Source organism: Aythya ferina, assembly GCF_964211825.1.
Source record: "Aythya ferina genome assembly, chromosome: 2".
Taxonomy (NCBI): Eukaryota; Metazoa; Chordata; class Aves; order Anseriformes; family Anatidae; genus Aythya; species Aythya ferina.
The window spans coordinates 124,460,580-124,475,376 of record NC_140297.1 but is presented as its reverse complement, the minus strand read 5'-3'; positions in this window follow the sequence as shown (position 1 = coordinate 124,475,376).

Sequence of the window (14,797 nt, the reverse complement as noted above, 5' to 3'; positions counted from 1 at the left end):
GAGCTGGTCCTTGAAGATACTTGTGGCAATTAAGATGTATATATCTAAAACTTTCTCATACGGAGTCTCAGAGTTTCCTTCCTTCCTTCCTTCCTTCCTTCCTTCCTTCCTTCCTTCCTTCCTTCCTTCCTTCCTTCCTTCCTTCCTTCCTTCCTTCCTTCCTTCCTTCCTTCCTTCCTTCCTTCCTTCCTTCCTTCCTTCCTTCCTTCCTTCCTTCCTTCCTTCCTTCCTTCCTTCCTTCCTTCCTTCCTTCCTTCCTTCCTTCCTTCCCAGAAGCCTGAGGAAATGCCAGCTTCAAACCAATATGACTCAGCAGGTTTATGAGAGAGTAGGTGGAGCACTACTCTCTCCTGCCTGCCCTAGCATAGATGTGCTGCTAGTTTGTATTCAAGCCCAAATAGTTCTCTGTGCAGTCTTGCAAATTTTCTCTTCCTCATTCCTGTTCTTTTATTTCAGTGAGAAGGGGAAACACAGATTATCCTCTGGAATCAAGAGAACGTCAGGCTTCTTGAGTCACGATGTTAAAGCAATCAGCAATATTTCTCAAAGAGAGCGTGTGAGACTAAATGTGTGTGATTTCCACACAGTAATACTGTGTGGGTGGCTACTTTCATTCTCTGCTTCCTCTCTCCCATTTCTAGTTCTGCTCAACGATAACACAATGGTCAGTACAATGTATTTGTCCCCTCTTTATTTTGAGGAAAACTTGCTGCCAGGGTACCACAATCGACTAACACATTGAAGAAACACATAGGAGCTCTGCTCCTCAGACCCTCCTGGTGCAAGAAAGAAAACCTTTCCTCAAACAAAGCACACCATGTGCTTGAGATATACCCTGAGGTAATTGTCCTGCAGCTTCAGAGTGAGCTTGCAAAGTTCATGGCACAAAGAGTCTACAATGCCTAAGCTGGCCTTCTGCTCTTGTAAAATATATGTGTCTAAGTGTGTAAAAGTAACAAATCTATTTATGCAGCCTGGCCCATACATACCCAGTACTAAAGAGAGTCCAATATACAACAATGCAATATTAGTTGAATGCAAAATATTAACTCACAAGAAGTAGAATGTAGGTTGCCTGCTGTCTAAATTAATAAACACAGGTAAACAGATTTACCAGCCTTATGTCTGGTATTTATATTTGTTAATTAATTCAGCTAATCAAAAACATGATGTGTTTTGCAGTTAGAAGTCTCTGGCTTTGACTGCAAGAGGCATAGCTATGGGTGGGAAGACTATGGAGCTGAAAAAAGTGAAAGATTGGGTGTGGGCTCTAGTGGAACACTTTTTCAGAGGGGAGAAGAATGTGTATGAGTACAGTCAGGAAATGTGTCCTGACCAAACCATTGTGTTCTTCTCTTCTCTTCTCTTCTCTTCTCTTCTCTTCTCTTCTCTTCTCTTCTCTTCTCTTCTCTTCTCTTCTCTTCTCTTCTCTTCTCTTCTCTTCTCTTCTCTTCTCTTCTCTTCTCTTCTCTTCTCTTCTCTTCTCTTCTCTTCTCTTCTCTTCTCTTCTCTTCTCTTCTCTTCTCTTCTCTTCTCTTCTCTTCTCTTCTCTTCTCTTCTCTTCTCTTCTCTTCTCTTCTCTTCTCTTCTCTTCTCTTTTTTCTTTTTTTTTTTTTCTTTTTTCTTTTTTCTTTTTCCGTTTGCTAGGTTTTCAGCTTTCTTATTCCTAATATATTAATCTTAGCAATGAAGTAGGATCTAAAGAAAATGACACCTTCCTTCCCGAGAATTTAAAATGCAAAGACTCCAAAATAGATTTGGGACTATGTTAAAAAATTTCCTTGGGTTTTGCCTTGAAAAATACCATTTAGTGCTTATATTTAATCCTCCCTCCATTTTTCTTTTCCATTTTTTAAATATCACTTTGGGTTGTGAGTGTGTGTGTAGAGGAGAAGGGAAAGGGGTGTTTCTAGACTACAGGCTCTGCTCACTTGCAATAATGTTTGTTTGCATGAGTAAACCAGCTAAAGTGGCTATCACTGAAGTCATAACTGGGAGATGAAACCAGTTGGGACTATTCCCATGTGAAGTGAGTCAGGTTGCTGAATCAGGACCATGTGTGAATTTTTCTGTGTCCCAAAGGTATTTTTTGCTTCACTTTAGAAAAACTGTACTTCTAGAGCACCAGGCAACAAAAGCCTGGGAATCTGAAGTTCAGGGGGACACAATATCCTTTTCCTTCTCACCTTTCCCTGACAGTGCCTTCCTGCACTGTGACTACAAATAGTGATTTTTTAAATTCTAGGTTTTTAGCAGTTTGATAATTTGGTTCTACTTTTGCCCCAGTATATGATACTTGTAATTTTTATTTTTATTTTTATTTTTATTTTTATTTTTATTTTTATTTTTATTTTTATTTTTATTTTTATTTTTATTTTTAATCTAAGCATCCTCCTTTGTGCCTGGTTTTATTATAAAGACAACAAAGAATTACCAGGTGTTAATTGTGTTCATTGTGCAGTATGTATTTTATCTTCTTCTACAACAAAACCAAACTGGAGGGTGTAAAAACAGAAAAAATATGAGAACTGTGAAGACATTAAATGCATAAAAAGGACCAACTAATGTGTGTCAGCTCAGCCAGATGCCCAAGGCTAAATCTCTTGATGTGAGATGGTGATTCAGCTGTCAAGGTGCCTGAGTAGACTTGTGGTCATCATAATGATTGGCTATGGATTTTTTATTTTTTTATTTTTTATTATTTTTAGAAAGGCAATAAACAGAAAAGGTCAAAGTTATTCAAATGAACCAACAGCCCATTTTGGTGAAAATATAGCAGGGCTCGTTAACTCAATTCACATCTTTTGTGTCAGTTTTCTAACATACCATACATCTGGAAAAATGCAGTGATTTGTAAAACACATAATGTGCCTCTTTCCCCCAAAGGTTTTGTTTACTGTATGTAATAAAATACGATACAGTTTTCCAAGGAGATAGGATCTGATAATTTGTTTAGATATAATATGAAAGTATCAGTCTGTGAAATGAACAACATAAAAACTAAGCAAATGCTTGAGATGTGTCAGCTAACAAAATGGCAAGTTCCAAAGTGTGCATTCAAGTGAAAATAAAAGTCTTCACTAACATATATATTACTTAAAATAAGTCTCTCCAGACAGTGTCTAATATTTTGATGTTGATTGACATTACTGAGGTTGTATTTTACTGTGACAGAGACCTTCCTACTCTGGGCACAATTTACCTCCAGTCAGCTGAAAATCTAAATAATGAACATATAACTCAGGTTTTCAGGTATCACAAAGTATCAACCCTTCATAAGAACATGCACATCAAATCAGACCAAAGGTTCCCATCTAGTTTGACATGTTGTTGTTGGCTAGTACTGAAAGTCTGGGCAAACCATGTAGAATTGTCTTAATCTGGAGTAGTGGTTACATCATATTTAACTCTTGGTTTTAACCTCAGTACATTTTCCTTCATAATCCTTTGTTGCAGTTCAGATTAGCAGTCTTTAGTTTTGGAATATACAGCATGTGTGTCAGAAGTTTGTGATTCAACCCCCACTTTTTCCCTTTAGCTTGTGCAGGTGCTCTCAGTCATTAAAAGCAACTGTTTGTTGGAGTATGCTTTTGCAAACTGTCAGGAAACAAATGACATTTGTGAAAAGCAGGTTTTACTTTTCTTGTTACAAATTGGAGACAAATATGTCTAAGAAGTGGTCCAGCTAAATATATATGATTTATGCCTTATCTATGTCAAGACCTTACACTGGCCCCAGTGTATGATTTTCTGATTTTAAACCAAACAAATCAGTTGCTTTATTCTTTGTAATTAATCCTAATTGGAACAAATATTTTCACCTGACAGTGAGCTGCTTTGCTCTATAGTCATGCAGGCCTGTTTCAAGGTTCTCCAAGTGGCACCCCACCCATAACTGCTATCCTTCTGAGTGAAGCCAGCCTTGGCAGATGGCATTCAGATGGCTCGGCTTTAGGCTCCCTGTATAATACAGAGATTAGGAGCTAGTTTCTCTAGGTTTGCTATAAATTCAGCCTCCAGAAGGTAATTTAGGGTTAACTTAGACTAGTTTACATACCCAGGTTGCTACTTGCAATGAGACAGTGTGAATACCTCCACTGCAGCCTCAAGTCATATTACTGGGTGCCCTACGAAAATGTAGAGACGCATCTTTCCCCTCATTGAACTAAAATGACTGCTGCTTGTATTCACAAGAATTATGAGCAGCGCTTTCATAGTTTGTCATGTGGATGGCTTGACAAGAGCTGAAAACCAGTGTGAGTAAAATAAATGAGCTTTGGTGCCAAGTTAGGAAAGCTCCTGAGATTTTTTTCAGATGCTGGACTTGCACTAAGGTCACTGAGATGGTTTTTTCATCGGAGACTAGAGGGGTGAGAAGCTGATCTGAGTGTGGCTAACATGACTAACAAATGACTAACTGGAGAAGCAAAATGGACACAGTTTACTTTCATTAAATTGGTACAACCAGTGTAAATGGGTAACATCGGTGTAAATTCCTCGTGCATATGTGGCTTGGAATTGAAAAGCGCCTGAAGAAAGCAGCAGGATAATTGAATATCACTTTACTGTATCAGAAAGCTTTAATATAGCTAGAGTAGACTGTTTAACCTTTTAAAAAAATAAAATTGCGTAGTGTAGACGGTAAAAAAAGAACAGATTTTCCTTGCAAAAGATGCAAGTAGGCTATTTGCCGAAGGCCTAAACCATTCACTGAGTGTTCAGCTGCATTATAACTCCAGCTCTCAAGAGCTCATGGCAGCCCAAGCAGTGAATGCTGTGACTGCAAGGGGTTAACAGACAATTTATGTAAAGTCTTCGTATTCTGCAAAACGAAATGTGCATGTGAAATGGAAAAAAAAAAAAAAAAAGGAAAAGATTATATTTGTCAGCTGTGCTACCATATGTTGCTCTGGCGGAAGCACAGCAAAATGGTGACAATTTCTATTTTATTGAATGAGGATCTGTGTTGATTTCCATTATTTGAGAGCTTCTCTGGACAAACAGAGGTATCTTCATTATCACATAAAACTGTGCTCACCAGTAACCTAGCATATCCATGGCTACAGGGTGACCTGGGATCTCGGTCTCCTTGAAAATAAAATATCAGAGAATCAGTTCAATCCATCTGCATATTTTAATGGATTTAGCCCTTGGAGGGCATGGGGGAATAGTCTTGTGAAAAGATAAGTGGCAGATACAGGAAATACAGACAAATTTGAAGCTCTTTAAAATCTGAGGAGAACTTATCTCATCAGCATGATTAAAACAAGTGTGTGTAAAGGCTTTGGTGGTTGCTGACTACTCTCAGCCATCTGGTCATGCTGGGAGGCAAGGCTTCATGGTTTGGGCACAGAGCTACACGAACGTAACTAAATTTCTCTTGGACATAGGCTGATATGTTTGCTTGGCTCCACTGTGTCATGTGGGCTTACTTGTTAGGGTTTTGCAGAGTAAGGGGCATCTGTGCCATTCCTTTTTTCATGTTATAGAGATGTCCTAGAAGACGTTATTTATTATTCTAGGATCACACCATTCTCTCAAGATTTTTCTCAGCATGCTAGGACCACAAGGTGTGAGTTGCAGCGAGGTGGGTGCTAAGTGTTGCTGAGCATCAGGGGCTCTCCTTGATTCCATGCGCTCTGCAGGTGCACAGTGTCTCTGCTGGCCATATGTCAAATGCACGGCATGACAAAATAGTTCCATGGGGCACTAGAAATGATGCTCATTTACCTTCAGGACAGCAAAAGTTAACATTTTGTTGCTTCTCCTGCTTAATGTTACTCAGCACCCCTTGAGTGTCTCTGTTTCCAGTGACCACAAAGGTTTTTTAAGCTTTCTGTATCAACCCTGCCTCTGAAGTGGCACCATCATTTACAGGATAATGACACCACTGGGAATTAGAGTACATATATTTTGCCTCAGCAGACACCAAGCTGGTTTCAGCTACCTGAACACCCAGGCCAGGAAGGCGGAGGAGTGCCTTACAGCCCTGGCATGAGATGTGCCACCATGAACAGCCCAGTTGTGTCCGTGTGGTGCTGCATCTAGCCTTTAATCCTTGTTAAAAACAGTTAGGCAATAAGCAAGCAGGCCTAGCTTTTGTCTCACCAGTTTTGGCCTTCCAGAGCAGCAACCAAGCCCTGAGCGTCTCACCCTCATGTTAGTGTGCTGGGTTATGTGGCCCAGGCATGAGAGGCCCAAGCAGGAATGGCTGGGTTGTGTCCTCTGGGTGCTGGAGTGCAACATACTTAGAGAGCAGTGCATGTTGTTTTCCACAGGTAAGGTTAGCAGTACATGGTTCTTGGTCAGGCTGCGAAGTAAAGAGTAGACACGAGGGCTTCTTACCTTGAATATCACTTGGGGGAATTAAACAGTTCAAATCACCTTGATTTTCCTACATACCCAAACAGAAAAGGGATTTGAATGCATAACCTGAACATTCACTGCCATAATGGGTGGGTAAGTAGGTAGGACAAATATTTGCTAGATATGGACAGTTATTTGCTAACAGATATGGAAAAAATCTTGATTCCTTGCAGTAACTTATATGGAGGTGTGTTTGCTTGAGTATTGGTGCATATCATCTGATTAAGGCCATTTAAGCTGCTTTGCAATTTTTATGGTTATTGCATGCTTTTTTAACCTATGCTGGTTGCTGTTTCTAGTGCCTTTCTGCCTTGTACGGTTATGGCATTTTTAGTGGGTGATATTTCTCTTTTTGACAGTGATTGAGAAGCCCGTGACTGTGATTTGCTTTTAGCTCACTTGGCCCAAAAGGTGGCACATGCACGGTGTTTGCCACTGCAGTAAAGTTCTTGTGTCTTGTGTCTTAACCTTGCAACTCTCTTTTGGTTTTATGCACTAAATCATCTATGCTGTGCAGTGAGTTAACAACCTTGCACTGAGCAATCATGGAGCAAGCTTGCATAGGTTAAGCTTTTTTCCCCCTAAATCCTATTATTTAGTTCTGTGGGCGATATATATTTTTTAATAAAGTGATCATCCTTCATTGAGAAAATAATAAAATTATTTTTCATTCCAGCAGAAGATGCACCTTGCTATTTGTCCTTTTAATTGCCTTTCTGAGGACACATTTAATTTATGCTGTTTCTTTTTAGTATTTTGAGCTTGGAAGAGAATAAATGAGGACATTGCTATCGTTTACTATCACTATCACTTGCTGGTAAAGAGAATAATATTTTTCATTGTTTCTGTCCTAGGTTTTTTCAGTCTTGGTATTTGCTTTCTGAGTGCTGTTGTACATCAAAGAAAAGTTCAAAGCAATATGTCCACAATATGCTTAAGTTTAGGAAAAAAGAGTAGTCTTCCTGAAATGGAAACATAAACTCATAAAGTTTAGTATTTGGCACTACTCGTAACTGTTTCTCAGACAACAATTTACAGGACCTCTTAAAGAGTCGAAAAGCTGCCTTTCTTTTTAATTATACTCTCAGATCTTAAAGTGAAACCTGGACAAATAACTTATCTTTTACCAAATTAACTGAGCTGATCTGTAAGTAAAATAACCTCCTAGGCTACATATGTTAGGTAGAATATTTTCAGTGTCTAAGTTTTCATTAAGGAAGGTAGTATGTGACGGAGATCATCTTCAGTGTGTGTCTCTGTACAGGTCTCTCCATACATCACTGTGCATGTGCTACTGATTGTGAGTCTATGTCATGACTGCTGTCTATGAAACAGAATAAATTAATCATTTATTTAAGATACATGTTTTACTGCAATTTGACTGCCATTTATATACAGTTCTCCTTTTAAATGTAAACATATTAAAACTTACATTTAAAACTATGACAGCATATGTTTAGACATAACTTCCAATAATCTATTTAAATAACTCAGTATGAGTAAAACTTGAACAACGCATCTTTAAAGAAAGTCTGGGAGAAATCATTAGTTCTGTCTGAAAATGAAGTGGAAAAAAATCCTGAAATATTTTTTAACTACAAATCATCAATCTTGTTTATAATAAATCAGTCATTTTGAAATGTAAGTTAGTATTGATATTTTTATGCACCTTATTTAAAATAAATTAACTACTATGAATCTTCAGTGTTAATTTTCTGCATTGTTAACTGAATTTTGATATCCACCCAAAAACAGGTTGGCACAAATGTGAATAAAGACACAATCTAGTAAATAGGAAAGGTGGTTTAACATAGTGTTTCATAATAAAATAAACACAAAGACAATACAAGTACATTAAGCAATATAATTGCTGTAACCACTATGTTGTTCTGAAGAGAAATTCCAAATTTATTGTAAAAGTGACTTTAGAGCATATTTATTTTCAGCTAATGGATGCCAAAAGGTGAGTCAAAATTCTCAAAAGGGGGAAAAAAAAAAAAAAAGAAAAAAAAGAAATTGAAAGATGCAGCTCACATTAGAGTTTCCTTATTGTGTTTGGAGTGAAGTTCCTGTGTGTCACCCTGTTTGTGCTATGAGCATAACCTTTGAAACTTGTGAGGCAAGTATCTCATCTCCAGTTAGAATGTCATCAACATGTTCATGCCCTTGAAGGAAGATTTTGCTGTTGCCATATCTTTTGTTAGCTGGTGGGACAGAGTTCTGTACACAGGTATGGAGACTATGACCCTTCTTATGATTCATTTGGTAGCCACTCTGAAAGCGTATCATGGAATTTGCTTCAGATTTTTTTTTTTTTGGGGCGGGGGGCGGAGGGGAAGTTTGCCTAGAAGCTTCAAAAGTAATAAAAAAAAATCCTCACAAATTAAAAGAACTTTATTAACATTGCAAAACAGAATTTTGAATGTCAAAATTAAAGTTGTCTCTGGCAAGCTGTGGCACCTTCAAAGGCATGTATTAATATGCCATCTTTTATTATATGAATCACTTTCTTCCCTTGGGTTTCATCTCATGCCCAGGTCAGATCTACTTTTTGTCCTGTGGAAAGATTCACTGTGTAAGCAGAGTGGTTTGTAAGTAGTATGATGGTATTTGGCTTAGTCAAATGTAGAGAAATCTTGAGAAGAGTTATAAAAAAATGATTTCCAATTGATAGAACTGTGTTGGTAAATGTAAAGTCATGTACACCTCAAAGAATAGTAAAAACTACATATTTGAATGTCCACTCTTAAATAGTAAGACATTAATGAAAATTCAGCTTTAATATCTGTTATTGATATACTATTATAGTGGAAGAAAATGGTGGTGTTTATAAGTAATTTTTAGAGAAAAAGAAGGGAAAAGTTTGTAAAACTACATATAAATATATATCATTTGATGTGTCTTACTGTAAAACGTAACAGATGAGCCTTATTACCAAAAAAGATCTAAGAGATGAATATAAGGTCTTGGGAAAAAGGAGGAAGATGTTGAGGTGCATGTCAAACTTCTATCTGACGAGATGAGGGAAGCCTGGGTTTGCTCAGAGAGGACAAATGAAAGAATCATAGAATCATAGAATGGTTTGGGTTGGAAGGGACCTTAAAGATCACATAGTTCAACTCCCTTCTATGGGCATGGACACCTCCCACTAGACTAGGTTGCTCAAAGCCCCATCCAGTGTGGCCTTGATCACCTCTAGGGGTGGGGCATCCACATTATTAAGAAAATACATTAGATAAATGCAAGTCATGAATGGTTGAGAGAAGGTGCCCCATATATTCATATTTTTCTTTCTTCATAATAGCAAAAAAACAAAACAAAACAAAAAAATGTGATACATTTACATGTGACATGAGGGAATTCTCTGCATCACTCACAGCTGATCTACATGCAGGATATTAGTAAGTGTAATCTAATATTTTGGATGAATCATGTTTATAGATGTGAAGAGTCAGAGTTATATTAAGGATGTAAGCACCTTTTTGAGAGAGAAAAGTCTCATGTTTTATGACATGAGCCAGCCCTAGCTCCAAATTTAATAGACTTTAAAAATCAGCTTTCTTGAAATATTATATTCCTGTCATGTTCACTGCAAAGTGCTTTGCTCCATTTTCTGAAACTCTTTCAGAATACTTTTTATGACGACCTCTCAGCTGAGACATTGCATGTGTCCAGTCCAGACCTGGGTCCTATTCTAGTCTTCTTGCAGAATCACATGTAGAAAGGGGATTCAAGTGTAGGAACTGAGTCCAGATATGTCATAGCAAAGGCTGCCTAAGCCTAGAGAATCGTTAACTGATTCCTATCCAAGCACTCACATGTAATTTTATTTTGTGACTTAGAGTTGGTATTTACCAAACTTAAGAACTGATGTAAAATGAATCTATGGGTTTTCAGGATAATATTTGAGTGGTGCACCTAGTTTATAATTTTTTTTTTTCTTGTAAAGTATTTTGTACTAGAATCAAATCTGTGTTTCCTACTCTTGAAAAAAAAAAAAAAAGAGCCAATATTAAACGATCCTTCCAACTTTGCTTTGTATGTGTAGAAACAGCACAGATTCAGTACAGTTTACTTTCTGCAATGTGAATGTTGCTCTAACTGGGGACCAACTAACCTGAGGAGATGTCCATATGGCATCTCTATGGAAACTGAGGATGGCAGATTCAATGCATCATTGTATCTGATAGCCCAAGCCTTGTAACATTTATTTAGTATCAGGAATCCAGCCTAAGAGGTTGGTTGAATGCTGTGACTCACTGAGTTGAAAGGAGTATGGATAATCTTCTACATGGGACAGCAGAATATTTGAAACACAGGGCTGAAAGATGACTGAAGAGACCAGCTAGCACAACTGGTTGCTCTGACAGAGGACCGAGTATAACTTAGCAAGCTCATATGTATTGCACACATATCTAAAGATGAGACAGCTTTACCTGTATATCTACAGATGAGACAGCTTTATTTGTAACACTGCATTTGGCTCCCGCACTAGCCAAAATGATAAGTGGGCACTGTGGGGCTGCTAAGAGGACTAAGAGGAGAAATTAAAAGACAAGCTTGCTGGAAACCCTCCAGAGCCTGGAAAAACACTAAAAGAATACCTTCAGGAATATGTTAATCTCTGGAGAAAGCTATGGCTGAGGCCACTTAAATCACCAGTTTAGATAAGGATAAGTAGGCATTTTTGCTGAATTTATTTTGGGAAGATTTTCCTTGTATGTATGAAATGTCTTTCCTTCTGTTATAACATGTGTATATAGTTCAGCACTTGTTTGTATAATTCCCTGTACATATTTAGCCTGTAGTGTTTTATGTTAGACTTAAGAATAAACTTGTTTTGTCATTTTCCACTCACCTTCTGTCTGCTATTTATAACTGTATGGAACAGTAATTAAGGAGAGAATGAAACAGCCTAATGCAATCGCCCTTGAAACAGTATTTTGTAATATAAGGAAGAATAAGAGAACTCACTCAGTTTGTGGGCTAAAATAAAAATGTGCTCACAGATTTTTCATCTCATTTTTCTCCACAAGTGAAATAATTGAATTCTTAGATTACTCTAAAAAATTTAGGGTGTAAAGGGATAAAACCTGATGTGCTGGGTAGGGGTTACTGTCAAAGGAGTTACTGTTCCTTTCTTGAGACAAGTACCATTTGACAGTTTTAAAATAAAGCTTACAAATCATTTATAGGAAAATGCACAAGTATGTTATCATGAGAAAAGTGTTTTGGGTTTCAGAAAATGTGAAAATGACAAGGGAAAATTCTGACTGATAATTTCATGCATCTGACATCTTCATAATGGACCATGTCAAAGTCCAAGGAAGGGGAATGCAAGAAGATTATATACTTTTCCACTGTAGTAAAGCGATCAGATCCCTACTGTGTGTGTTGTTCATCTTTTCTTATATTGTTTTTTGTTTGTTTGTTTGTTTTGTTTTCTTTTGTTTTTGGTAATGCTCACATTCACAGAGTGATTAGAATATGTTGGAACTGCTACTGCCTAAAAATCTATCATTATGGATTATGATAGAAACAATTTGAATGTCTTTCAAAGCTGTTCTGCTCTATTCTATCCAAGTTCTTTACCACACCCAGTACTACAGTATCTGAGTTTTCCCCTAGAGCATTAAATAACATGAGCAGAATCTGTCACATGTGGTTTGTTCTACTACTATAAATGCAAGGTTAGGTCAAAATGTTCTTCAGCTTTCATAGTTAGATGTGCTCTGTAAATATGAGCTAATATACATGTGGCAATTTTTGCAGTGTTTTTGAACTTCTGTATTGCGTCACTCATTTAAAAAAAAAAAAAATAATTCTTTTTACCTGTTTGATACATATTAAACTACTATCTGGCATTCAACAAATTGTTTTGAATTGTGACATTGGATCAAACGTGTGAGTGCCTCAGACAGTCAAAACTTCCGAACACATGACAAATGCAAATTTACTTTCTTGTCTAAATTAAAGAATTGCAGTAAGTTGTTAACATTTAGGCTTGTACACTTGTGGAGCAAGGGGCATTTTCGTGGAGAGATTATGTGTATGAGAGATTCTTGGTTCTGAGTGCTTGATTACAACACAAAAGAAAAACAAAGAATTTAGATTTAAGAAAAACTAGGACTTAATCTGTAAGACCGTGACCTTCAAGACTGGTGGAAGACGTCAGAAAATAAGCCATGGGTGTAGGCAGGAACCAGGAAGGCAAAGGAAGTTGCTCAGCTTGATTGCTTTTAATCAGTATGTACTACTTGTGGCTTGCATTTGGAAATCACAGTATTTTTCAGTGTCAGGGTCTACTCTGTATCAGCTGTCATTATTGGCTACTGGTAATATTTGATAATCATGTTGGAATCTTATAGATTTTGACAAACTTTAACTGTTGGCTTTGTTATGGCAACATGACTACTACTCCAGCCAATTGATGTGTGAATTTGCCCAGTAACTTCTCACTTTATCATACAGTTAGGTTCAGACTCTATCTCCTAGTACTAACAGAGCAAGCATTTCGATGGCACACTGAAATCTCTGCAACTGTGATACGCTATATTCTTAGAGACTCCCAGATTGTTAACTGCCTCATCCGATTCTTTAAGAATAGCTTTTGAACACTGTTTTGTAGACATTTATACCACATCCTTCATCTTATGTCTTTAGATGAATATCTTGTGCCAGTATGAGTTTGTACACCTAGCACTTTCTATGCCCTTTCTAGTTTTTGTGATCACTCTATGATGAAAACTTTGTTTTTGCTTTTAGTACTGGGAGGTCAATCTTAATTTTTCATGTGCTTAGAATGATGATAATGTGTTTAGCTCCAGTATCTATTTTGAAATTTACTCTGACTGGTTATTTCCATTTTCTCAAAACCAATCTGTTATAGAAGCTTGCTTTGATCAACAGACCCAACAAAGACCTCTGTTTTGGTATCAACATCATCCGAGCTTTGCCTTGTTGTGGTGCACTCATGAATATGTTTCCTTTTTATGTGTCTTTGCAACTTGTGCTGAGATTGACACACTTTGGCAAAATTTTATTGGAGATATGAGACAGCCCCCCCCTTACTCTGCATGCTTTTGTGTCTTGTTATGATTGCCTCCATATGGTGAACAAAGAACTTGAAACTCAGCCCAGTAATGTATAGTACTGGCTACCTAAATGTGTTCAGCCTAGTTAGATCAAAACTTATGGAGACTCAGTGATAACTGTAACATTGAAGGTTATTTTAGTCAAGCTAAGAGGTAGCATGCAAGAGAGAGCTGCTGAGATCTCAGGCAATGGTTTGACAGCTCAGTCATCAGGTTCTTTTGCATTTACTGCCGTTGAATGATATATCTTCAGTACCCTTGGAGAACACGATTGTTTCCAGAGGGCATTAATGAATGGGAGAACAGCAGAGACCCAAGGAGTTAAGTGGAGAAAGTAGCGACTGGTATAGCAAAGCAGTAAGAGACCTTCAGATGGGTATTCATGATTGTTATGATCTCATTCACACAAAAAGATAAGTCTGACATGACTGGTTTTTACTTCTTGCTGCAGAATGAATTTATGTTTCTCAATAGTCTGCTTTGGGGCTGAGCATAAGAGTTTCTAGCTTCTCTCTCTCTTTTTTTTTTTTTGTGTGTGTGTGTGTGTGTGTGTGTATGCGTGTGTGTTAATGCTGATCCTTTTTCTATTGTTACAACTGAACTTCTACTCTGAAATAAGCTCACTACAGTTCAAAGACCATAATTAAATATATTTTCCAAAGCTCAAATTTGGTGAAATCTTTAAGAAGAATATGACTAATTCTTTTTGATGGAAAAGATGAGCACAATTTACAATGTTTTTGGATTACAAATGTTACAGCAGTTTGCTGAGGCCAGAGGACATAATCACAAAATTAACAAGAAAATAGCTGTACAAGCAAGTGAAGTTGTTAATTAGACTTCATTATATACCATAAGCTATAACTTATAACATAAGTTTAAGGATATATCTGACCTGTTGAGTGGGATGAGATACCAAACCAAATGCAAACTTCTGACATTTTCTGATAAGGTAAAAACCGTAGGAGTGGATAATCCTGTTATAGGCACTATGTGTAATAATGAACAACAGGTACCTACTTATTCAAAGGGGAAAATACAATTATTTGTTTTTAATTTTGATGATGCACATTTCCCTGTCTACTTACTGAGTTCAGTTAAACAGTAACTAGAGAACTTTTCCTTTAAATCAATGAATGCTATTAGTTTATGCAGAAGTTATTGTGTTAACACCCGACAAAACTCAATTGTTCTGTTGTTTTGTGTTGCTCTATGACCTTTTCCTTTCTATACTTCTTCCCATGCTACTTATTTTATTGAGATAATACATTATTAATGACAGGGACCTTTTGTATTGTTCTGAGAAATATTTTGCATTGTTTCTGTACAGAAGTAGT